Raw genomic sequence first — 27,840 nt, 5'->3', positions numbered from 1 at the left:
CCCCCTCTCTCCTCTCTCCCTCTCTCTACCTCCTCTCCCCTTCTCCCTCTCCCCAGTTCGAAACCCCAATGTTCGAGACATCGAACAAGAATCATCTGTAATAAACACCCATTTTATCCTCGCTTTGATGCCATTCATGAGTCAATAAATACGAAATGGGTGAGATGAAGACTTTATATATATGTGTATAAGTATCTGCATTTTCCCCGGGTCGTGGGACGATTTCAATCATCTATCGCTGAATGTCATCAATTACAGATGGGAAGAGTTGATCTTCAATTCCGCATCGGATTATCTTGCTCTGAATCAAATTATGGTCTTTTTTTGTAAATCTCCCCCCCCCCCCAACCCCAAACAGTCTAAAAGGCTTTTCTGGGGTTGTTTTCAAGGGTAAAACTCCCCCACTCCTTCCCCCCCCATACCCCGTAAATCATAAAAAAGTGGGACTTGTGGAGGTTTATGTGGTAGAGTGTAATGGGAGGTTGAAGACTTGTAATTATGATTGATAGTCGAGGCTTGTGAAATGCCAACTGAGTTGGGATTAAAGGTGAGGTTTCATTGGCGACTTGATGTTTATCTCTCTCACTCACACTCACACACACACACACACACACACACACACACACACACACACACACACACACACACACACACACACACACACACACACACACACACTCTGGAAACTGAGTGCCCAAATGAGCCACAGAGATATTAGAAAGAACTTTTTTAGTGTCAGAGTGGTTGACAAATGGAATGCATTAGGGGGTGATGTGGTGGAGGCTGACTCCATACACAGTTTCAAGTGTAGATATGACAGAGCCCGATAGGCTCAGGAATCTGTACACCTGTTGATTGACGGTTGAGAGGCGGGACCAAAGAGCCAGAGCTCAACCCCCGCAAACACAACTAGGTGAGTACAACTAGGTGAGTACACACGACCAGGCAACAAAAATAAGGCAAGAAAGAGAAGGGTGGGCAGACTGCATATTTTTGGATTGTCAGAAAGCCTTTGATACAGTGCCACACAAGAGGCTAGTGCGAAAGTTGGAGATGCAGGCTGGAGTGAGAGGGAAGGTACTCCGGTGGATAGAGGAGTACCTAAGCAACAGGAGACAACGAGTATGTGTGAGGGGTGTGGTCTCAGATTTTCGAGACGTTACAAGTGGAGTCCCGCAAGGGTCAGTCCTTGGACCTATACTGTTTCTGGTATATGTAAATGATCTCCCAGAGGGTATAGATTCGTTCCTCTCAATGTTTGCCGACGATGCAAAAATTATGAGGAGGATTGAAACAGAGGATGATAGTAGGAGGCTACAAGATGACCTAGATAGACTGAGTGAATGGTCCAACAAATGGCTGTTGAAGTTCAACCCGAGTAAATGCAAAGTAATAAAACTAGGCAATGGAAACAGGAGGCCAGACACAGGATACAGAATAGGAGATGAAGTACTTAATGAAACAGACAGAGAGAAAGATCTAGGAGTTAATATCACACCAAACCTGTCTCCTGAAGCCCACATAAAGAGAATAACGTCTGCGGCATATGCGAGGCTGGCTAACATCAGAACGGCGTTCAGGAACCTGTGTAAGGAATCATTCAGAATCTTGTACACCACATATGTAAGACCAATCCTGGAGTATGCGGCCCCAGCATGGAGCCCGTACCTTGTCAAGCACAAGACGAAACTGGAAAAAGTCCAAAGGTATGCTACTAGACTAGTCCCAGAACTAAGAGGCATGAGTTATGAGGAAAGGCTGCGGGAAATGCACTTTACGACACTGGAGGACAGAAGAGTAAGGGGGGACATGATCACAACCTACAAAATCCTCAGGGGAATCGACCGGGTAAACAAGGATGAACTATTCAACACTGGAGGGACGCGAACAAGGGGACACAGGTGGAAACTGAGTACCCAAATGAGCCACAGAGACATTAGAAAGAACTTTTTCAGTGTCAGAGTAGTTAGTAAATGGAATGCACTAGGAAGTGATGTGGTGGAGGCTGACTCCATACACAGTTTCAAATGTAGATATGATAGAGCCCAGTAGGCTCAGGAATCTGTACACCAGTTGATTGACGGTTGAGAGGCGGGACCAAAGAGCCAAAGCTCAACCCCCGCAAGCACAATTAGGTGAGTACACACATTTGTTGTGAAAGCAAATTCTATTCATAATTTTAAAACTAGGTATGATAGAGAAATAGGACCGGAGTCATTGCTGTAAACAACCGATGGCTCGAAAGACGGGATCCAAGAGTCAATGCTCGATCCTGCAGACACAAATAGGCGAGCACACACACACACACACACACACACACACACACACACACACACACACACACACACACACACACACACACACACACACACACACACACACAATTTCCTCACCCAATATTACCCAAACACAACTACATTCCTGGACACCTTCTTAGCCAATTACACCGCCCTAACGACCACGAGTCACCTCGCTGAGCGTGTAACAAGGCAAGAGAATACCCGGAGTAGGGTAATTACAGGTGTCAGAGCGTGGGCGTGAGGCAAGACAGTGATACGTTACACGCCGCTAGGTTATTAACACAGGTGTGAGGCCGGTACCCTTCCTGGTTCCCAGATGCCATGTTCCCTACCTCCAAAGTTTATTGAACTGGCTTTGACCTCCAACGCTTAGCCTGCCAAACACACATCGGAACTACGACGTTGGTACAACGTTCGAACAAGTTTTAACACCTCCTAACCAGTTATAACAACTAATATAGAAGTTGTAACAACGTTCTAATACGTCATAAATACGTTAAGCCAAGATGTAACAACTTTGTTACAAGTTGTAACAAGCGGAAAATAGAGACAGTTACGGTTTGTGTTTCCAAGGAGGTTATCTTGAGATGATTTCGGGGCTTCAGTGTCCTCGCGGCCCGGTCCTCGACCAGGCATCCATCCCCAGGAAGCAGCCCGTGACAGCTGACTAACACCCAGGTACCTATTTTACTGCTAGGTAATAGGGGCATAGGGTGAAAGAAATTCTGCCCAATTGTTTCTCTCCGGCGCCCGGGATCGAACCCGGGACCACAGGATCATAAGTCCAGTGTGCTGTCCGCTCGGCCAACTGGTTCCCTAATATTTAATGATCCTTCCGCAGGAGAGAACTGGTTTTCACGTGGGAACGTTTAGGGAACTCATGAACAAACTTACAAGGGCCGTGACGAGGGCTCGAACCTACGTAATGAGTTTAGAGAACCCATTTTGATATATGGATTTTTTAGTAAACTTATTTTGACCTGAAATATTTAGGAATTTCTGGACCAAAAAATGCTTAGAAACTTCTTTAAGCCTGGAACGTTTTGGAACGTTTAGAAGCGTGACATTTTTTTTTAAACGTCATTAGAGTTAATTTTAAGTTTGGTAGCTATTTTAATTATTATTATTATTATTATTATTATTATTATTATTATTATTATTATTATTATTATTATTATTATTATTATTATTATTGAGAAAATCCGTAGGAACCGTGATGAGGGTTCGAACCTGTGGTGGGTGTTCCCTCACACACACACACACACACGCGCGCGTGCGCTTCTAGTGACTAGATCACGACATAATAAGGATTGCAACCTGGAGTTCTACTGAATACACGAGGATTTCCAGAGGCTCTTTCTGAAGACTGGCCTTGATTTTCACACAGTCCCCCCATGCACTCTGGCTCTGTCATCAACTCCTCCCATGCACTCTGGCTCTGTCATCAACTCCCCCCCCCCATGCACTCTGGCTCTGTCATCAACGCCTCCCATGCACTCTGGCTCTGTCATCAACTCCTCCCATGCACTCTGGCTCTGTCATCAACTCCCCCCATGCACTCTGGCTCTGTCATCAATCCCTCCCATGCACTCTGGCTCTGTCATCAATCTCCCCATGCACTCTGGCTCTGTCATCAATCCCCCCCCATGCACTCTGGCTCTGTCATCAATCCCCCATGCACTCTGGCTCTGTCATCAACTACCCCCATGCACTCTGGCTCTGTCATCAACTCCCCCCATGCACTCTGGCTCTGTCATCAATCCCTCCCATGCACTCTGGCTCTGTCATCAACTCCCCCCATGCACTCTGGCTCTGTCATCAATCCCCCCATGCACTCTGGCTCTGTCATCAATCCCCCCATGCACTCTGGCTCTGTCATCAATCCCCCATGCACTCTGGCTCTGTCATCAACTACCCCCATGCACTCTGGCTCTGTCATCAACTCCCCCCATGCACTCTGGCTCTGTCATCAACTACCCCCATGCACTCTGGCTCTGTCATCAACTCCACCATGCACTCTGGCTCTGTCATCAATCCCCCCATGCACTCTGGCTCTGTTATCAATCCCCCCCATGCACTCTGGCTCTAGCATCAACTCCAACCTATGCACTCTGGCTCTATCACCAACTCCTCCCATGCACTCTGGCTCTGTCATCAATCCCCCCATGCACTCTGGCTCTGTCATCAACTACCCCCATGCACTCTGGCTCTGTCATCCAGGACTGCTCTACCTCTGACGCACCTCTTTCAATACACAGAGAGTAACGACACTAACGTGACCACATCAATGAGAAAATCATTGATGCAGTTCATTGATTTCAGTCATCAAGATGTAGTCATCTTTCTCATTGATGTAGTGTGATTACTCTCTGTGTGTTGAAAGAGGAGCGTCAGAGGTAGAACAGTTCTAGATGTAATTCACTCCTTTTGCAGATCGGCGTTCAAGCCCCGGTGGTCCAAGCGGGTGAGCACCATTCCTTCACTGGCACAGGTATAGAATAGTGCTGGAGACTTACTGCGAAGATGGACGGAGAGAGATACAGAGAGAGAGAACATGGACAGAGAATGGTCTCTCTGTCAATGAAAGAGACAGAGAGAGAACATGCTGACAGGCTGTGGGAACTACTGAGTTTCCAGATGATTAAGTTACGGGTCAATTGGGGTGATCTGAGTTCTTAGACGACATTTTATGGAGGCCAAATATGGTGCATAAGCCGTTGAAAAAAACATCTTCTCGTGCGCTCTAAGATCTATTGTGGGAAATACAAGTATTTATCAAATTACTCTTTCTGGACCTTTTTTTATAACCTGTTTTCATTGACCTTGAATCAGTGGGCAAGCTTAGTGTGAATATATGTGTAAGCTGCGAGACTCAACGCCACAACAAAGTCTTGTGTATTTACTCTCTTACTGGTCAAAAAAACTTGTCTTGACAAAATTCTTGTGCCATTAACAAAAAAATGTATAATTAAAACCAGGTCCCGTAACTAGTTTATGGCTTGTTCAATACATTAATTATTCAACTCTGGAGAGTTGACTGTCAGATTAAAAGACAAACGAGCCTCAACCCGCTGAGGGCTGTGACATTTGTCGCACAGTGGTACTTCTGAGCACTCACACACACACACACACACACACACCCACACACACACACTAGGGGACACAGGTGGAAACTGAGTGCCCAAATGAGCCACAGAGATATTAGAAAGAACTTTTTTTAGTGTCAGAGTGGTTGACAAATGGAATGCATTAGGCAGTGATGTGGTGGAGGCTGACTCCATACACAGTTTCAAGTGTAGATACGATAGAGCCCAATAGGCTCAGGAATCTGTACACCTGTTGATTGACAGTTGAGAGGCGGGACCAAAGAGCCAGACCTCAACCCCCGCAAGCACAATTAGGTGAGTACACACACACACACACACACACACACACACACACACACACACACACACACACACACACACACACACACACACACACACACACACACACACACAAACATATATATGCACACAATAAACGTAACTGGAGAATACCTATTGACCCGTACGAGACAACTCCAATTTATATCACCCCAAACATTATATATATATATATATATATATATATATATATATATATATATATATATATATATATATATATATATATATATATATTATACAAGTGTTTTTATTCAACGTTTCTCTTGTTAGGGTGATGTCATGGGTTTGTCTGATGTGATTTCTGGGGGCACCGGATTGAAGATGACAGGTTAAACGCCTCGTTAGCTTGGTCGACGTCATATCTATGTACTTAGATTGAGAATGGCAAACTGTTATTTTTACTATTTACATGTGTAAATGTGTAAATCGGAGTGAAACTAGAAAACTGAAAATAACAGTTTGCCAATCTTGGATGTACTAATAACAAAAACAGGAAACTTTAAGCACCAACGTATATACTAAGCCTACCAACATAGGATTATGCCTGAACGGTAGAAGTGAGTGCCCCCAAAGATACAAAGCCAGTGTTCTCAATGCTTATATTCGTCGAGCGCTTACCCACTGCTCCGAATGGAGCAACGTGAGTAGAGAGTGAAAGTGTACTCCAGGTAGAGGCAAACTCCTGGAGTACTCACCTTATAAACACGAGTCCCTTTAGCTGTTAACTGAACACTTTCTACTTCACAGGTAACCCACCCACAGGTTAGTGTTGAGGCTCTTACTGTGGCCACTCTGAAGGTCGCCGACCATCATAGGTCGTGTCTTCACGGAGTGATGTTCACTCCATTCACCCTGATGCTGGTTTATGTTCTACCTGACTCCTCTGACACACACACACTCTCTGTCTGTCTGTCTGTCTCTCTCTCTCTCTCTCTCTCTCTCTCTCTCTCTCTCTCTCTCTCTCTCTCTCTCTCTCTCTCTCTCTCTCTCTCTCTCTCTCAAGCGAGAGTCACGCATTCACTTCTGCACTATAGGATGTCATAAATTTTTGTATGGGTAATTTGCGTATTGTAATGGTTGGTTATCTGGCGGGAAAGGTCTCTGTGGACGGTCCAGACTTTGTTTTTTATTGTAATTATCTCACGTTGCCGTACGATGGGCACCTATTTAAATACATTGACCTGTTTTTTTTGTTAATGTTATTTGAGGGACGCAAATCATTAGTGCCTGTTTAATCTCCGTGATAAACCTCCCTACGGTTATGTGTTTACTCACCTAGTTGTGCTTGCGGGGGTTGAGCTTCGGCTCTTTGGTCCCGCCTCTGGTGTGGTTTGTGTCAGGCTGGAGGAGAGACTGGATATGATGGTGTTTAAGAGAGTTTACTTGTTTGATGTTGCCTGGTTGATGGGGTTCTGGGAGTTCTTCTACTCCCCAAGCCCCGCCCGAGGCCAAGTTTGACTTGTGAGAGTTTGGCCCACCAGGCTGTTGCTTGGAGTGGCCCGCAGGCCCACATACCCACTACTGCCTATGTGGACGCCAGATGTTCACATACACCTTTCCACATACAAAGACGTACACATGCAAAAGTCCACATGTGTGTGGATCTTTGACGGGTGGAGAGTAGTGACCTTTCCTATAAGTACTAACCAGTCAGTGACTCTGGGCAAGTGAGGTCTTGCTCCTTAAGATGACCTGCCTAATAGCCTTGTTGTACTCGTTGTACTCCGCTGGTATCTATGAGGCCACTCACTCTTAGCATTAAGGCGCATTTCTATGTTAGTTCCCTTGCCCAGCCACTTGGCCTGGACGGTAGTGCGACGGTCTCGCTTCATGCAGGTCGGTGTTCAATCCCCGACCGTCCAAGTGCTTGGGCGCCATTTTGTTCCTCCCTCGTCCCATCCCAAGTACTTATATCCTGACCCCCCTTCCAAGTGTTATATAGGCTAATGGCTTGGCGCTTTCACCTGATAATTCCCTCCCTCCCTCTCTCAGTGTTGACTGCAGTGTTTAAGCTACTATTCCTTTCCCAGACTAGTACATCTAGGAAAGGTAGTCTACCTCCACTCTTAATCTCGTAAGTCAATCTTAGCACTGAACTTCGTTCGAGTGGATCCTTAAGCTGCAACAGATGATCAGTATCAGGTGATCTCTCTCTCTCTCTCTCTCTCTCTCTCTCTCTCTCTCTCTCTCTCTCTCTCTCTCTCTCTCTCTCTCTCTCACACACACACACACACACACACACACACACATACGCACACACACACACACATACGCACACACACACACACACATACACGAGGGTCGAGCGAGGTCTTAAGGGTTCGATTCCTGGCCGAGTCAGATACAAATGGGGAGTGTTTCTTTCACCTGATGCCTCTGTTTACCTAGCAGTAAATAGGTACTTGAAAGTTAGACGTTGCATCCTGGGGTATATGTGTGTGTTACAGAGACATATATGTAGAAGATATGTTAAAAGATAATATGTCTGAAGTCAGTACGTTAGACAACCGACGGTTAGAAAGGCGGGGCCCAGGAGCTAACAGCTCGATCCTGCAGGCACAAATAGTAAAGCAGGCGAGGAGTCACAATAACGTGGCTGAAGCATGTTGACCAGACCACACACTAGAAGGTGAAGGGACGACGACGACGTTTCGGTCCGTCCTGGACCATTCTCAAGTCGATTGTGAGAACTCACCATCGACTTGAGAATGGCCCAGGACGGACCGAAACGTCGTCGTCCCTTCACCTTCTAGTGTGTGGTCTGATCAACACAAATAGTAAATACACACGCAGAAACTACGAAACTTTTTTTTCACATTTGTCGATGTTAAAATCGCCATGATGTAACACAAAGGAATTAGGGGCCCGACGTTGTTTAAATGGCGATCAAGATCTTTATTGAGCTCCTCAAGTGCCTCTCCTAGCCTGTGTGTGGCGGTGAGCCCCGAGCTCAAGACACTCAACTACAAAAACAAGCAAATAAAAACGTAGTTAAATGTCTTATTACCCAAACAAATTACTTGGCTAAGTGTGTACTCAGCTACTTGTACTTACCTACTTGTACTTGTGGGAGATGACCCACAGTTATGTATGTATTTACGTATGTAAGTTAGCTTAGCATTTTAAAGGCACTGAATCACCTTCTGTGGTTGATTGTTCAATAAACCCCTGAACTATATGTTATCTTGAGGTTATCTTGAGATGATTTCGGGGCTTTAGTGTCCCCGCGGCCCGGTCCTCGACCAGGCCTCCACCCCCAGGAAGTAACCCGTGACAGCTGACTAACACCCAGGTACCTATTTTACTGCTAGGTAACAGGGGCATAGGGTGAAAGAAAATCTGCCCATTGTTTCTCGCCGGCGCCTGGGATCGAACCCAGAACCACAGGATCACAAATCCAGTGTGCTGTCCGCTCGGCCGACCGGCTCCCAACACACAGACGTTTAACACATCTCTCACCCTGTCCATGGAGGACAGAAGAAAATGTATATATGCTGATTAGCATTGTAAATGTGTGGCCACGTCTGTGGTAGAAAATAATAATAATAATAATAATAATAAAAAGCTCTTTGCTTCCAACTTTCACACCACAATCAACTGATGTACAGGTTTCTATATGTATTAAGCCGTGTCACATCTAATTTCTGAAGCTCTGCCTGTAGTACACTTTTACTACTGGCATTTTAAATAGTCTTTTTAATGTATCTGTGGCTTCGTCACATAGTTTGACCATATACTAAATTACGTCATTGATTGGCCTGTTTATTTAACTGAGTATTTCGTATGAAGTGATCAAGTCTCCTCTGTTTCTTCACACTTTAGTCTATTATTCTCCTCAGCTCTCGAACAACTGTGGTGTTTATTTACTCATTATGACTGCAGGATCGAGCTATTAGCTCTTGGACCCCACCTTTCTAGCCGATCTATTTTTTTCCTCTATTATGTCTACTACATATATTTATTTCTAATAAATACACACACACTTACACACATCCCCAGGAAGCAGCCCGTAGCAGCTGTCCAACTCCCAGGTACCTATTTACTGCTAGGTAACAGGGGCATCAGACATCAGGGTGAAAGAAATTCTGCCCATTGTTCCTCGCCGTCGTCGGGAATCGAACTCGGGCCACAGGGTTACGTGTACAGAGTGCTATCCACACAGCCAACGGGGCTCCTCCGTTGGAGCACCTCCAGGTTCTCACACACGTTGGAGCACCTCCAGGTTCTCACACACACACACACACACACACACACACACACACACACACACACACACACACACACACACACACACACACACACACACACACACACACACACACACGTGTGCGTGTGTGTGTGTGTGTGTGTACTCACCTATTTGTGGTTGAAAGGGTTGAGCTGTGGCTCTTTGGTGTGTACTCACCTATTTGTCTGCAGAATCGAGCATTGACTCTTGGATCCCGCCTTTCTAGTCATCGGTTGTTTACAGCAATGACTCCTGTCCTATTTCCCTATCATACCTAGTTTAAAATTATGAATAGAGTTTGCTTCCACAACCTGCTCCTTAAGTGCATTCCATTTTTCCACTATCATGCTAAAAGAAAACTTCCTAACATCTCTGTGACGTCTGAGTTTCTTCCATCCATGTCCCGCCGTTCTTTAAATATTCCGTCTGAACATTTCGTCTCTTTTCATTCTGTCAATCCCCCTGAGTAATTTATATGTTCCTATCTTATCCCTCCTCTCCCTTATTTTTTCTAGTGTCGTAAGGTTCAGTTCCTTCAGGCGCTCTTCATACCCCTATCTCTCGTAACTCTGGGACGATCCGTGTCGCAAACTTCTCAACCTTTTCCAGTTTCCTTATGTGTTTCTTCAGGTGAGGACTCCATGATGGCGCGGCATACTCTAAAACTGGCCTCACGTAGGCAGTTTAAAGTGCCCTAAATGCCTCCTCACTTAGGTTTCTAAATGATGTTCTAACTTTAGCCGGTGCAGAGTACGCTGCTGTCGTTATCCTATTTATGTGTGCCTCAGAAGTTAGATTAGGTGTTACTTCCACTCCCAGGTCTCATTCTCGAGTCGTCACAGGTAGGCAGTTCCCCTACTGTCCCTCTGGTCTACTATCACCTAATCCAATTTCCATAATTTTACATTTGGTCGTGTTGAACTCCAGTAGCCATTTCTCTGACCATCTCTGCAACCTGTTTAAGTCCTCTTGGATGATCCTTCAATCCTCATCTGCCAAAACTTTCCTAATTAAGTTTGCGTTATCTGCGAACATCGACATGTAGGATTCTACTCCTGTAAACATGTCATTAACGAATATTAGAAATAGAATCGGTCCTAGCACCGATCCTTGAGGTACTCCGCTCGTTACTGTTCATCCGACTTCTCGCCCCTTGCCATTACTATGTGTGTTTGTGTATGTATGTGTGTGTGTGTATGTGTGCGTACGTGGGTGCGTACATGTACACTCACGCCTCCAAACTACTTGAAGCAAAAGTACCATAAATAAAACTTTACACTGAAAATTATAGAAAATCGTTGGCAGCATTTATTTCTGTAAAATAATTTAAAATAAAATTTACGAACATCCGACTGTGAAGAAGTGAGGAGAAAAAATAACATTAGCCGTCACCTCGAGTATTCAAAGCCATTTAGCGCGGGGAAAAAGAAGAGGTTGTTATAATTCTCCAGCACTCAGGACACACACACACACACACACACACACACACACACACACACACACACACACACACACACACACACACACACACACACACACACACACACACACACACACACAAATGTGTGTGTGGTTAACAAATGGAATGCATTAGGAAGTGATGCGGTGGAGGCTGACTCCATACACAGTTTCAAGTGTAGATATGATAGAGCCCAATAGGCTCAGGAATCTGAACACCTGTTGATTGACGGTTGAGAGGCGGGACCAAAGAGCCAGAGGTCAACCCCCGCAAACACAACTTGGTGAGTACAACTAGGTGAGTACACACACACACACACACACACACACACACACACACACACACACACACACACACACACACACACACACACGCACGCACGCAAGGTTAGGTGTAGCCGCACACAGTGCCTTAACCAGTGGAGCAAGGAAATGACAATATACCTAATTTGAATATTTTTTTTGTTTCAATTGTGGTTGAAACTCTTGGTTGACACCCTCGCCAGCTCCTCCTCGCCCGGGAGGAGGTGGCGAGGGTTGAGCCTCGCTCTTAATGATAGCTCTCGCTGTAATGTTTTGTGCCTGACTCTCCTGGTTACCTTCTCACGCATCATTATGCCTCCATTCATCCTGGTGTACCTAGGTGTGTGTGTGTGTGTGTACTCACCTAGTTGTGCTCACGTTCACACACACGCGTGTGTGAACGCAGGCGCGCGTACTTGTGGTTAGAAGGGCTTTAGAAGTTTGTTGTGCTTCAGCTCACGGCTCTGGCCTCTCTAGTTTCTGTCGTGTTTTAGTAGATCTAACCTCGGGACGGTTCTGTTACGTATCTAATTTTGAATCCATGAATAGGGGTTACTGTCAATATTATTAACCTTCAAGTTGAGGTTATGCTAATTTGAGGGCGGGGGGACAGGAACGGCGCCCAACTCCTTGAACCATCGGGTATCGAACGCCAACCCAGTAAGGTGCAAGGCTGTTGCTCTACTGACCGGTCCAAGTGGTTGTCGCCCTCTAAGCTTCATTCATTTTATTGCTTTTTGCGGTTAAGTTTGTTCCACTTCTACCAGGATTTATTTTGGGAATTACATTTGTCACTTCGTTCTATGGCGTAACTTTGTTTGGTACCTTGCCGATAACTTTAAGGATCTAGTACTACGTGATCATATCTCCTCCGTTTCTCTTCTATGGTGAATAGAGTTGTGTTGTCTGACAAGGCAGTTGAATGTGGTTTGAAACAATTTTCTTGTCCTAGGATAATAAAATAAGATTGTTTCATTATCTAGGGATAAGCCCAGTGTCCCTAAATTATGTAGTTATACGACGATAATAATCTCTATGGTGCCAGATGTATTATTATAATAAATTAAATGTTTAAAATGATAATATGTTGTCGTGTTATTTCTGTGCTTTAACGGTAAGTGTCGAATCTCTTATAATTCCAGTTCCTTTGCTTTAACTATGTAAGGGTTTCATTCTGGTGCTGCATGGTGCAACAGTTGTCTGACGTTCGTTGTGTGCAGCAATTTTGCTTATAAAATTTTAAGATTTGTGAATACATTTATTGCGCTTCCTAGCCGTCGTCCATCTGCCACTGATGTCTAGTTTATTTGTCTTTTTTTATACGTGTGGATACAAGAGTAGCGGACTTGTGACTCCTGTTAGCAGCCTTAGAACTTTCTCTTCCTGTAGCTAATGGTAAGTCTTACCCCCTACTAGTTTTCCCTGCAACACCACCTGTTGATCGGTTTACAACCAAGTCCCCAATTACTGCTGGGAGAACAGGGGGCGAAATAGTTAAGGATTGACTCCCAGTCAATCCTCCCTGTCCAGGAGTCGAACCCAGACGAAATTGCTGGCGAAGCGTGGGTACAAGTATGTTACAACTACGCCACAGAGACTACAGTAGTATTAATATTATGTCTACTCCGAAGTCTGTATCTTTGACTGATGGAGCAGCTGCTCTCTGAGAGGTGAGAGAAGGGTTGGTATAGGGAGCTGGTCGGCCTAGCGGACAGCACGCTGGACTTGTGATCCTGTGGTCCCGGGTTCGATCCTGGGCGCCGGAGAGAAACAATGGGCAGAGTTTCTTTCATCCTATGCCCCTGATACCTATCAGTAAAATAGGTACCTGGGTGTTAGTCAGCTGTCACAGGCTGCTTCCTGAGGGTGGAGGCCTGGTCGAGGACCGGGCCGCGGGGACGCTAAAGCCCGGAAATCATCTCAAGATAACCTCAAGATAACTTCAAGATCCCTGTAACACAGGGAGCTGAAGCGTCGATATGTATCAGCACAAGACAGAAAGGTTTGCATGCCTACCTGATCAACCAGGCTGTGACTCATACGTCAGGCTGCGAGCAGCCGCGTCCAACAGCCTGTTTGATCAGTCCGGCAACCAGGAGGCCTGGTCGACGACCGGGCCGCGGGGACGCTAAGCCCCGGAAGCACCTCAAGGTAACCTCAAGGCATGCCTGAGCTACGAAGAGAGTATTGAAACACAACAAGCGTTGCTGGCCTGGCCCATAGGAGATTGACAGTTTGTCGTACAGAAGAGTTGGCACACCCGCGTCATTTTTAGACAGTAGGGTTGGTATACCTGTTCCTGCAAGATGATGAAATGGTTTATATCTGAGCTGCAGGAAGAGGTTGGCATGCCTGACCAGTACAGACGGAAGGGGCTGGCATTCCCAGCGAGAGATATATTCATAGGGAGGACAGGTGTAGCAACTGTAGACCCCAGAGGGCCTCTGGGGGCTGCAATAGGAGAGGTGACGACTCTTGAGGGAGGACTAGGAACCTGGCCTCCCCCTCCCATCCCCCTTCCCTTCCCTTCCCCCTTCCCTTCCCTTCCCCCCTTCCCTTCCCCCTTCCGTCACCCTGGAAGGGGATGATCCACTCATAATGAGGGCTGCTGGCCCCGCAACTCTCACTCACAGTTTTTTTTGCTCAAGGCGGAGATGACCTGCGCCTCATAATTAGGTTTATTATCAATCATGGAGGCTCATCTTACTCACACATAGTTGACACCTCATGTGAGGGAACCACTGGGACTGCACGGTAGAGCGACGGTCTCGCTTCATGCAGGTCGGCGTTCAATCCCCGACTAGTGTGCAAGTGGTTGGGCACTATTCCTTTTCCCCCCACCCCTAGTCCCATCCCTAATCTTTATCCCGACCCCCTTTCCAAGTGCTATAGAGTCATAATGACTTGGTGCTTTCTCCTGATGTCCCCCCCCCCCCTTGCGGGCCATTCATGCCCGTGCCCCCTTTTGGGTGGATGGATGGTTTGGCTATCATGAACGTGTCTAAAACTATTTTTAAATATCGTAGTGGTTGCTTCCACGACGTTGCTTGGCAGCCTGTTCCACCCACTCGTCTACGGCTCCCACAATAGCATTACCCATCTCTCGTACGAAACCGTGTTGGTTATGTCTGGTAATCATTTACCTACTATTATGATATCTCCCATACATATCACAACATGTATTTTTTCTATATAAAATGTGTGTGTAGTTGGTGTACTATGTGGCGTCTTCTTGCTCAACCTTGATGTAAAATAATTACTGGATATAGAAATACCCGTTTCTTGTCTGCTCTTATTCAGGTGATGTGAAGTAGATTTGTGAGGGATGGAGCCTTTCCCCTCGAACTTTAGGGTGATATAGTTGGAAGAATCTTTTCAGATGTGGCTGAGCTTCACAAGCTGTTGTTTGTTGCTTTAGAGTCAGCTTCTCGGAAGAAACGTTCCAAGTATCACGGGCTATGGTGAGCCCGTAGTGGACTTACCTAACACAGGAGGAGGGCGCTAAACCCTCATTAGCTACTCTTAAGTGACCTGTATTGAATATTTACATCCTTAGCCACATGTAGAAAGAGGAAATGTAAAAACTGAAACAGGTCAGGTAACAGCTGATGACAGAGAAATTTGTAATATTTTTAAATTGATATTTTACCTATGTATCAACTTAACATTATGCCTACAACTGAATACATTGTTTCAAGCGTGGGTTGGACATGTATTGTTTCAAGCGTGGGTTGAACATATATTGTTTCAAGCGTGGGTTAGACATGTATTGTTTCAAGCGTGGGTTGAACATATATTGTTTCAAGCGTGGGTTAGACATGTATTGTTTCAAGCGTGGGTTGGACATGTATTGTTTCAAGCGTGGGTTGAACATATATTGTTTCAAGCGTGGGTTAGACATGTATTGTTTCAAGCGTGGGTTGAACATATATTGTTTCAAGCGTGGGTTGGACATGTATTGTTTCAAGCGTGGGTTGAACATATATTGTTTCAAGCGTGGGTTAGACATGTATTGTTTCAAGCGTGGGTTAGACATCTATTGTTTCAAGCGTGGCTTAGGACATGTATATGAGTGGGATTGGGTGGTTATAAATAGGAGCTGCCTCGTACGGGGCCACTAGGCCTTCTGCAGTTACCTTTGTTCTTATGTTCTTATGTTGCACGGGGTGAAGACAAGTGGACCAGTTTAGAGGTCACCAAGGCGGTGTAGCGAACAGGGAGCTGCGATCGTGGTGTACCTTCAACCAAACCAGTTTGCTTGATGTGACTGGTGCGGGCCGGCTCTCTACCAACTTATAATTACCTAACTACACCTTGTTGTACCTGCTCATTAATTCTGCTTGTTCCTCTGAAGCAAACTCGCCATCACAGTACGAGGGAGATAAGGAGATCCAAGATAGTCAGATTGAGATGGATCGATGGATGGATGTATATATATATATATATATATATATATATATATATATATATATATATATATATATATATATATATATATATGCTGATAACAGTACTTCCTCATCGCACATATTGCGTATCGATATCGATTGCGTATTGATACACACAATCTTTTATATCAAGTGACTCAACAAGAGGCGGATATATATATATATATATATATATATATATATATATATATATATATATATATATATATATATATATATATATACTACAATTACAAAGAATCGACAACAGAAACTAAACACCTAATCTAGCCTAACTATGCATAGAACTTTTCTGTAATATAATATTAATTCATATGAGAAGAAACTTATTCTTAATGCACAATACGTAAAAAAAATTGATGAAGGCATCTTGGAGGAGGGCCGCTGTTTCAACGAGCTTGGTCTGAGAACAGGTTGAGAAAACAATTGGATAGTTTCCTTTCACCTGATGGCTATGTTCACCTAGCAGTTGGCATAGCTAGTTGACATCGTTTATGGTTACAACTAGGGCGGTATCTGATCGCCTTCGAAGTGAATCGACTTGAGAATGGTCCAGGACAGACCGAAACGTCGTCGTCCCTTCACCTTCTAGTGTGTGGTCTGGTCAACATTGCCTTCGAACCTTCAAAATTTCGTTCTTGAAAACATCCTTAACAAATGCTTTCGCAGTAGTTCGTCTTGCGGCGGGCCGCAAGACGGAATATTTTCCGCAAGAGAATTCCGCAAGACGGAATATTTCAGGCGGTCCAACAAGTTCACCTCGGGCGTCGCAGGTGCGGGTAGAAATAGCCTAAACTACTCTATCCCCTGAGCTGTATCTTTTTCTTGTCTCAATAAACATACTTGAACTGGAATCGGGCGTCGCAATACGAATGTCCCCCGACGCTGTTCCTATTAGTCATTACCACAGGTTCCGAAACCCAATAAAATAGAACCGAGATCCTATTCCATTAAAATAGCCTACTCTGAGCACTCTAATTTTGTCAAAGTAAATGTGCCAGCCACTCTGGACACCTAACTAGCCCCCTGTGCTAGCCGGCGGGGGGCTAGTTACAGCTGTTAGTTGCTAGTGAGCGTGACAGTTAGCCCCCAGGCGGTGTACCGTCAGTCCATAACTGAGAGCCAACTACCAGCATTTGAACCGCAACAACTTTAATATACGCTATTGGAGCTGGAATTACCGCGGCTGCTGGCACCACCAGACTTGCCCCTCTAATAGATCCTCGTTAAAGGGATTTCAAGTGTACTCGATCCGATTGCGAGGCCTCGGATGGGTCTCGCATCGTTATCTTTCCCCACTACCTCCCCGTGCTGGGAGTGGGTCGTTTGCGTGCCTGTGCTGCCTTCTTTAGAAGTGGTGGTGGCAGTTTCTCAGGCTGATAGACACGTAGTGAGGCTGATAGACTCGTAATGAAGCTGATAGACACGAATTATGAGACGAATAGACACGTACTGAGGCTGATAGACACGTACTGAAGCTGATAGACTCGTAATGAAGCTGATAGACACGAATTATGAGACGAATAGACACGTTCTGAGGCTGATAGACACGTACTGAAGCTGATAGACTCGTAATGAAGCTGATAGACACGAATTATGAGACGAATAGACACGTAGAGTGAGGCTGATAGACACATAATGTGAGGCTAATAGACCAGTAGTGGAAGGCTGATAGATAAGTGGTATGAGGCTGTTAAACTGTTGTAAGGTTCCCCATCTATCGGGAATATCAGAGGTACAAGGGAAGTGGGAAGTGTTGAATGCTGTGTGTGGAGACTGGAAGGTTGTGGCCCAAAACATGGGGCCAGATTCACGAAAGCAGTTACGCAAGCACTTACGAACGTGTACATCTTTCCTCAATCTTTGACGGCTTTTGTTACATTTATTAAACAGTTTACAATCAGGAAAACTTGCCAATCAACTGTTGTTAGTGTTATAAACAGCCTCCTGGTGATTCGGAGCTCTTTAACTGTTTAATAATTGGAAACAAAGCCGCCAAAGATTGAGGAAAGATGTACAGGATCGTAAGTGTTTGCGTAAGTGCTTTCGTGAATCTGGCCCCATGGAAGGTTGTGTGTTGTACCAGGCTGAAACGTGTAGTGACAAAGCTGTTACTTATAACTTATCCCCAAATTAAAAATACAAAAGGAATCTGAATAATTTCAGATTCCATATTTTTCCATAAAAATTTTCTTAAAAATGAATTGCTCTTTATATGAATTTCCATAAAAATGAATTGCTCTTTATATGTATTTCTCAAGGGAATTGTCACGTCAACTTATTCGTGTCTGGGACCCATCAGGACTCCCTGTGTGCTGAAGTGTCTACTTTAACACACATAATTCACTCACCTATGTGTTTACACGCACGCAATGCGCTCCGTGTCACTTAAAGCTTTAAACTCGACAGGATACGCATCTTCGCGTTATTATATTAAGGAGACATGATTGAGACATAATAAATATTTCAGGGGAATTGACAGGGGGTGTAGAAAAAGGGTAATTGCTTGCAGGAAACACCAATAGGAAGATAGAAGGGTTGTAAAGCGCGACACTGTTGAGTCACGGGGATGTGATTAAATAGTCTTTTAAGGTAAGAGTAGTCTGAAAATGTCATGGAATAGAGGAGGTAATCCATAGAGAAACCCCCAAGTACAGGTTATCTTGATATGATTTCGGGGCTTAGCGTCCCCGCGGCCCGGTCCTCGACCAGGCCTCCTTTTTGTTACATAACCCCAGGAAGCAGCCTGTAGCACAGCTGTCTGACTCCCAGGTACCTGTTTTCTGCTAGGTGAACAGGGGCATTAAAGTTAAAAGAAGCTCTGTCCATTTGTTTCCGCCTCCGCCGGGGATCGAATCCGGAACCTTAGGTCTACGAATCCCGAACGCTGTCCACTCAGCCGTCAGGGCCCCTTAACATAGAGTTAAGAAATATATAGCGATTCGCCTGCTATATATTCTCATTCTTGGTGTTTCTCATCATTTTAGTGAGTACTTGGAGCGCTGCTTTACCACTGAGGTTCTGGTAATCAGCTCCATCCACAATGTTAGAATTTTTAGAAATTTTTAGAAATTTTTTGAAATTTTTAATTTATTTTATTTTTTTTAGAATTTTTAGAAATTAAATTTATAATTTTTTTAAATTTTTTAAATTTTTTGAAATTTTTTAAATTTTTTGAAATTTTTAAAATAGATATGTGATTTTGTTCCAATGTTGTAACAACGCTGTGGTTACGGATTTTTGTTTATTAACGCATTTAGGTACTTCTGCATTTGTGCAGCTACCCTAGACATTATATGAAGGGGGAGTACAGTGTGTGTCAAAAACCAGCTACGTGATGCTAAAAATCCCCATCATACAGGATCATACATGCCTCTGTTAGTCATACAGAGGCATGTGAAACACAACCCCCCCATATCATACTTCCTGGGAGTCGTTAGTTGTCGCAACAGGAGCAAATCTTACTTAAAGTGGGGCATGGGGGTCGACCGTGACATCCTGTCACACTCCACAAACATTTACAAATCCCTTTGTTTACTACCCGCATTTGCATTTTCGTACATATCTTTGATTTTCACGAACTTCCACCAATCTATTTGTAATAGTATGTGACATATATGTTCGTGTTTGTGCACGTGCGTGCCCAACTGGTCTGTAGAGGCGTACGTGCAGGTATGTGCGAATATGCTTGTAGGCACGTGGAGATAGAATAAGAACATGTGCAGATGGAATGCTTGCAGGCATGACTGCAGGAGTTGTTATGTGTTCGCGTACATCCGTGCCTGCGAGTATGACTCGTAATACTGTGGCGCGGGTTCGATTCCCGCACCAGGCAGAAACAAATAGGCAAAGTTTCTTTTACCTTGAATGCCCCTGTTATTTAGCAGTAAATAGGTACCTGGGAGTTAGTCAGCTGTCACGGGCTGCTTCCTGGGGGTGGAGGCCTGATCGAGGACCGGGCCGCGGGGACACTAAAGCCCCGAAATCATCTCAAGATGACCACGCGGCTTGTGTACGTTCTTAGCTATCCTTGGGAGGGTATGGTCGAGCTCTTGGACCCTGCCTGTCAAGTTCGAGTGACTGTACAGCTTCCACATCACTTCCCAAAATCATTCAGCCGCCGGTGGCCTATTGCAATGACCCCCCTGACCCTCTTGCTTGAAGTTAACCTCGACTATCTCCCCTCACTAGTGGATTCCACTTGCTTTCTAACGCACCTATGGCACCTATGGCACCTATGGCTCATCTGAGTTTCTTACATCTATCCATTCCCTCTCGTTCCACCTCTTTTTATGTTAAATATTTATATCCTGTTTGTCATTAACACTAAGAATTTTATATGATGTTATCATGGCTGCTCTTTCCTTCCTCCTTTTCAGTGTGGTAAGCCCAACTTCTTTCAGCGCTTCCCCGTAGCTCAGCCCTCTTGATTCTGGGACCAGTCTTGTGGTAAAAATTTGGATTTCCTCTGATTTTGCTTTCATTGTTTACGTCTTCTGGTTTTATCTATTAGCCAGTTTCTGGAGGAGAGAGGTAGAGAGAGAGAGAGAATAGGAAGGAGTGATGGAGAGAGGGAGGGAGGAAGGGATGGAGGGATGGAGGGAGAGGGTCACTCTAGCTCTTAAGAACTTCCGGTGCCATTCCACGTGGCCCTTCGCCTCGTATAATGCAAATTTCAACTACCTATTATCCACCCACATGCTCTCTACCTCTCTTCATACCTCCTCCCCTTCCTTCTTCAACCTCCCTTTCCCGCCCCTTCTATTTCCCGTCTTCTCTTCTATTTTCTCTTCTTCCCTGCCTCCTATTCCTCAGTACCCCCTTTCTGCTTCCCCTTCCTTATGTTCCTTTTTACCTTTCCATAATCCTACTTCGTTCCCACTCCTACTTCCTGCCTACCCTGTCCATTTTCTCCCCTACCCACTTCTTCCCTCCCTCTGCCCCCTTCCCTTTCACGGCTCCCTCTTTCCTTCCTCCTCCTCCTCTCCCTCTCCTCCTCTCCCTCCTTTCTCCTCTCGACTCCTGCTTGCTACTCATTCGCCGTTCTCTTAGACTCCTATTCCAGTGCTCCTTACCTTCCTTTCATCCCTCGAGATGTTAGAGTATACGAATATACGTTAGATGAATATACGAATATATGTTAGACTATACGTGCGTTAATTAAATTGTAACCTGTTGCTTCCTTTTCGGCAGAACATTTGATTTCTTTATTTCAATTACAATTTTGCACATAATATATATCATGTAGTTTTAATTATGTATAAACATAATAGTCTCATTTTTTTCTAGGTCTAGTTTCTTCCTTCTCCGTGTCTCTCTCTCTCTCCCCCTTCCTTTCTCTCTCCTCCTTCCTCTCTCTCTCCCTCTTCCTTTCTCTCTCCTCCTTCCTCTCTCTCTCCTCCTTCCTCTCTCTCCCCTTCTACCCCCTCCTGCAACAGGGATATTCTAACTTACACTGGATGCAGTCCTGTGATTTCCCCCCCTCCCCCCCCCCCACTCTCCCTCCCCCCCTCTCACCTCCCACCTCACCCCCCTCTCCCGTGCGTTACGTTATCCGGCAAAGTGTTCTATAAATCAACCACCCCCATTTCCTAACCTGTATTTACCCAGGACTTTTCACAGTTTAAACTTATCCAATTTGTGTCCATTACTTCGTGTTATATTCTGTATATTTAGCACCCCCCCCCCTATTATACTCCCCCTTTGTTATAACCTTTCATCCGTTTGTTTGGTAAGACTCTCTTATTGTTGGTCTGTCAAAATGAAGCTGTCTTGATCTCTCTTTGTATGGAAGGTTCCTAATGGCTGGGAATAGTTCTCATTCTGCTTTGTTCACTTTCTAGAAAATTTGTATCCATTCTATAGTATAGTGAACTCAACTGAACTGCGTGTGCAGGCGAGGAGTCACAATAACGTGGCTGAAGAGTATTGACCAGATCACACACTAGAAGGTGAAGGGACGACGACGTTTCGGTCCGTCCTGGACCATTCTCAAGTCGATTGTCTTTACTTGAGAATGGTCCAGGACGGACCGGATCGTCGTCGTCCCTTCACCTTCTAGTGTAGTCTGGTCAACTGAACTGTGCGTGTTCTAACTGGTTATCTTGAGGTTATCTTGAGATGATTTCGGGGCTTTAGTGTCCCCGCGGCCCGGTCCTCGACCAGGCCTCCACCCCCAGGAAGCAGCCCGTGACAGCTGACTAACACCCAGGTACCTATTTTACTGATAGGTAACAGGGGCATAGGGTGAAAGAAACTCTGCCCATTGTTTCTCGCCGGCGCCTGGGATCGAACCCAGGACTACAGGATCACAAGTCCAGCGTGCTGTCCGCTCGGCCGACCGGCTCCTTCTGGGCCCTAACAAGAACATCACCGTCCTTATGAATAACATTATGTCTTATTGTTCACACTTCATTTAGAGAGATGAAAGTGTATTTTAATTGTATTTAACATTTTGCTTGTAAGAGCTATATGAGTTCAAACAGATAGACAGCACTAGTGCTGCTAAAGAGAAATAACTAGGACCAGGTGTTGTTGTTTTAGATTCAGCTACTTGGAACAAAGAGTTCTAAGTAGCACGGGCTATGGTGATCCCGTAGTGGACTTACCTGGGACTATGAAAGACCAGGTCGGTGAGATGAAGGTGACCAACTCTGGCTCTTTTGACCAAAGAGCCAGAGTAGCTGGCTCTTTGTAGGTTTGACCAAAGAGCTGTGTGTGTGTGTGTGTGTGTGTGTGTGTGTGTGTGTGTGTGTGTGTGTGTGTGTGTGTGTGTGTGTGTGTGTGTGTGTGTGTGTGCGCGTGTGTGTGTGCGTGTGTGTGTGTGTGTGTGTTGTAATAATGTTGCTTTTCAGCATGGAAGGTTTAGTGTGTTCACTTAAGGCTACGATCAAGATGCTTCGTGGATAACCCTCCCCAACTGGGCTGTGGTGGGTATGTGGGCCTGCGGGCCGCTCCAAGCAACAGCCTGGTGGACCACTCTCACAAGTCAAGCCTGGCCTCGGGCCGGACTTGGGGAGTAGAAGAACTCCCAGAACCCCCTCAACCAGGTATCGAGCAGGTATCAAACACTAAAATCAATCACTGGATCTTCAGTAAGACTATCTAATGCTGTGTTTTTTGCTTGTGCATCAGTAGCAAACTTGAGTCCGAGATGTTAAGCTACAATTTCATGCTTTCATCCGGCCTTACTAGAGAGTGTTAACTTAATTATGTTAATAATTGTTAACTTAATTATCTTATTTATTTGCTGGTTATTTCAGCGTTGCTATTATTTATTCATTTATTTATTTATTCTCTTGTCACGGTTATTAAAATTGTATATGAAATTTTAACAAATTTCGGTCTGTTCTCACTCTTCCTATTGCTTTTAAACTTCTATTTTATACTTTTCTCATTTTCCATATTTCAGCATCCCCCCCCCCCCACCCACCTCATGTTCAAATTACACCTTTCTTCTCCTCTTCCCCAGCATCGTTCCCCATTCCTCTCCCCCTCTTTCGTCCCCCCTATCCCAATCCATCGTTCCCTAGCCCCCCCCCCTCCCTCTGTCATTCCCCCCCCCCCCCCTCCCAGTCATTGGGCCCCCCCTCTCTCCCTCTCCCTTTCCACCGCCATTTAATGGGTTTTCGATGTTAGTGCTAATTAATTCTTCAAGCGTTACCACCCTGAACTCCACCCCCGCCCAGACTGACTACTCCCACTCCAAGTTGTAGTAACTACTCCAAGTTGTAGTAACTACTCCAGTGCAGTAACTACTCCAAGCTGCAGTACCCACTCCAAGCTGTAGTTCCCACTCCAAGCTAACAGTACCTACTCCAAGCTAATAGTACCCACTCCAAGTAAACAGTGTCTACTCCAATTTAGCAGTACCTACTCCAAATTAACAGTACCTACTACAGGCAAACAGTACCTACTACAAGCTCCAGTAGCCACTTCAAGCTCCAGTGCCCACTCCAAGCTCCATTATTTACTCCAAGTTCACAGTATGTATTGTACATTTAGTGAAAATGAATAATGGCAAGAACTGAGGGAAGGAGGATGTGGACGTGACAGAGGAACAATTAAGAGAGGTAATAGGGTAACTAAGAGAGAGAGAGAGAGAGAGAGAGAGAGAGAGAGAGAGAGAGAGAGAGAGAGAGAGAGAGAGAGAGAGTTACAAGCACATAGATAGTGACAAAAGACACATTTAAGGTCTCACGTTGCTGGACCAATTGCTATAGAGGATTAGCAGAGTAAGGGTGAACGCTGATAGTTCCTGTGCCTAATAATTACCTCTATAATTCAGTGCTCAATACCGCAATACTTTCTGTAGCAGCTATCTTACCATGCCAAAGTAAGAAAGGCGAAAAATATATGTGGTATGAATATATTTATGTATGTGTAAATATATGTGCATGTATGTGTGTGTTTATGTATGTAGATATGTGTAAGCTGGTTAGCATTGCATTTCTCCTTTTGATTTACGTATGTAGGTTAGCTTAGCATTTTAAAAGCACCGAATCACCTTCTGTGGTTGAGTGTTCAATAAACCCTTGCATCTCTAACCCTGTCCATGTAGGACAGAAGAAAATGTATATATGCTGGTTAGCATTGTAAATGTGTGGCCACGTCTGTGGTAGAAAAATAATAATAATAATAAAAAACTTTTGTAAACGCACATTAATCGCATTATGTGGTTGAGTACTCACTACTAACTGCACTCTATGTAAGAGAACATATCTCGAACGCTGCTTATGTAGGACGGATAGAAACGTAAGTATTGTAAGCTGTTAATTAAGGCAGCGTCTGGGATCCTCTCGGACGTAGGTTCGAATCCTCGTCACGGCCCTTGTGGATTTGTTCGTAAGCTGTTAACATTGTAAAAAGCACTCCCCCATTATCTTATGTGGCCGAATGCTCAATAACTCTTTATGCCCTGAAGCAGCTCTGTGGTTGAGTGCTCTAGAATTCACTACACTCTATGATGTCTAACTTGAGGATATCTTGAGATGATTTCGGGGCTTAGCGTCCCCACGGCCCGGTCCTCGACCCAGGCCTCCTTTCTCTATGTAAGATGTAACATGTCCAACATATCTCTTAACTCTGCCCCATGGAGGTCAGAATAAAATGGCCACGTCTGTGGTAGAAAATTACCTAAAGTTAAAATTTTCTGCGGGAGACAATTTCAGGCTCCGCCTCCTCCGCATGGACCTCATGCTCGTCCTTCACCTTGTCCTCGTACTCCACCTTCCTCTCCACCTCATCCTCCCCGTCCATTGCTGTCTTTAACTATCATTTAGAGACTACGGCTACACAATTGAGCCAGAGGAAGTTGAGTGCGTGGAGGTGCTCAGGAACTAAGGGGTGGAGGGCTTCAGATCTGTGTACTAAGGCGGATGGTACATCACACTAGGGGGTTAGTAAGCCCCTACATCAGTGAAGTTTAAGAGTCGCGGCCCAGGAGCTCAGGCTCAACCCCCTTAAGCATTCAATGATAGACGAGTCCAGATTGTAGGGCCAGCCTGTGCACGAACGCACGCGCACGAGCACAAACACACACACACAACACAACACACACACAACACAACACAACACAACACAACACACACACACCCACACACACACACACCACAATACACACGCACACAACACAACACAACACACACACACACACACACACACACACACACACACACACACACACACACACACACACACACACACACACACACACACACACACACACACCAGTGGGGAAGTAAGGAAGTGTTTACTAGAGTTGGACGTGACGAAGGCTATAGGCCCAGATGGAATCTCCCCTTGGGTTCTAAAGGAAGGAGCAAGAGAACTGAGCCTACCACTCTCCATAGTGTATAACAAATCACTGGCAACAGGGGAACTGCCAGATATTTGGAAAGCAGCTAACGTAGTCCCGATATACAAGAAAGGGGATAGACAGGAGGCACTGAACTACAGGCCAGTGTCCCTAACCTGCATACCATGCAAGCTGATGGAGAAGATTGTGCGAAAAAAACTAGTGGAGCATCTGGAGCGAAGGAACTTTGTAACACAGCATCAACATGGGTTCAGGGATGGCAGGTCCTGCCTCACAGGGTTACTTGAATTCTACGACCAGGCAACAAAAATAAGGCAAGAAAGAGAAGGGTGGGCAGACTGCATATTTTTGGATTGTCAGAAAGCCTTTGATACAGTGCCACACAAGAGGCTAGTGCGAAAGTTGGAGATGCAGGCTGGAGTGAGAGGGAAGGTACTCCGGTGGATAGAGGAATACCTAAGCAACAGGAGACAACGAGTCTGTGTGAGGGGTGAGGTCTCAGATTGGCGAGACGTCACAAGTGGAGTCCCGCAGGGGTCAGTCCTTGGACCTATACTGTTTCTGGTATATGTAAATGATCTCCCAGAGGGTATAGATTCGTTCCTCTCAATGTTTGCCGACGATGCAAAAATTATGAGGAGGATTGAAACAGAGGATGATAGTAGCAGGCTACAAGATGACCTGGATAGACTGAGTGAATGGTCCAACAAATGGCTGTTGAAGTTCAACCCGAGTAAATGCAAAGTAATGAAACTAGGCAGTGGAAACAGGAGGCCAGGCACAGGATACAGAATAGGAGATGAAGTACTTAATGAAACAGACAGAGAGAAAGATCTAGGAGTTGATATCACACCAAACCTGTCTCCTGAAGCCCACATAAAGAGAATAACGTCTGCGGCATATGCGAGGCTGGCTAACATCAGAACGGCGTTCAGGAACCTGTGTAAGGAATCATTCAGAATCTTGTACACCACATATGTAAGACCAATCCTGGAGTATGCGGCCCCAGCATGGAGCCCGTACCTTGTCAAGCACAAGACGAAGCTGGAAAAAGTCCAAATGGATGCTACTAGACTAGTCCCAGAACTAAGAGGCATGAGTTATGAGGAAAGGCTGCGGGAAATGCACCTCACGACACTGGAAGACAGAAGAGTAAGGGGGGACATGATCACAACCTACAAAATCCTCAGGGGAATCGACCGGGTAAACAAGGATGAACTATTCAACACTGGTGGGACGCGAACAAGGGGACACAGGTGGAAGCTGAGTACCCAAATGAGCCACAGAGACGTTAGAAAGAACTTTTTCAGTGTCAGAGTAGTTAGTAAATGGAATGCATTAGGAAGTGATGTGGTGGAGGCTGACTCCATACACAGTTTCAAATGTAGATATGATAGAGCCCAATAGGCTCAGGAATCTGTACACCAGTTGATTGACGGTTGAGAGGCGGGACCAAAGAGCCAGAGCTCAACCCCCGCAAGCACAATTAGGTGAGTACGCACACACGCGGTGGGACGCGAACAAGGGGACACAGGTGGAAGCTGAGTACCCAAATGAGCCACAGAGATGTTAGAAAGAACTTTTTCAGTGTCAGAGTAGTTAGCAAATGGAATGCATTAGGAAGTGATGTGGTGGAGGCTGACTCCATTCACAGTTTCAAATGTAGATATGATAGAGCCCAATAGGCTCAGGAATCTGTACACCAGTTGATTGACGGTTGAGAGGCGGGACCAAAGAGCCAGAGCTCAACCCCCGCAAGCACAATTAGGTGAGTACAATTAGGTGAGTACACACACACACACACACACACACACACACACACACACACACACACACACACACACACACACACACACAC

The sequence above is a fragment of the Procambarus clarkii genome, chromosome 24, assembly GCF_040958095.1.
Source record: "Procambarus clarkii isolate CNS0578487 chromosome 24, FALCON_Pclarkii_2.0, whole genome shotgun sequence".
Classification (NCBI taxonomy): domain Eukaryota; kingdom Metazoa; phylum Arthropoda; class Malacostraca; order Decapoda; family Cambaridae; genus Procambarus; species Procambarus clarkii.
Note: the sequence above shows the minus strand (reverse complement) of the source record.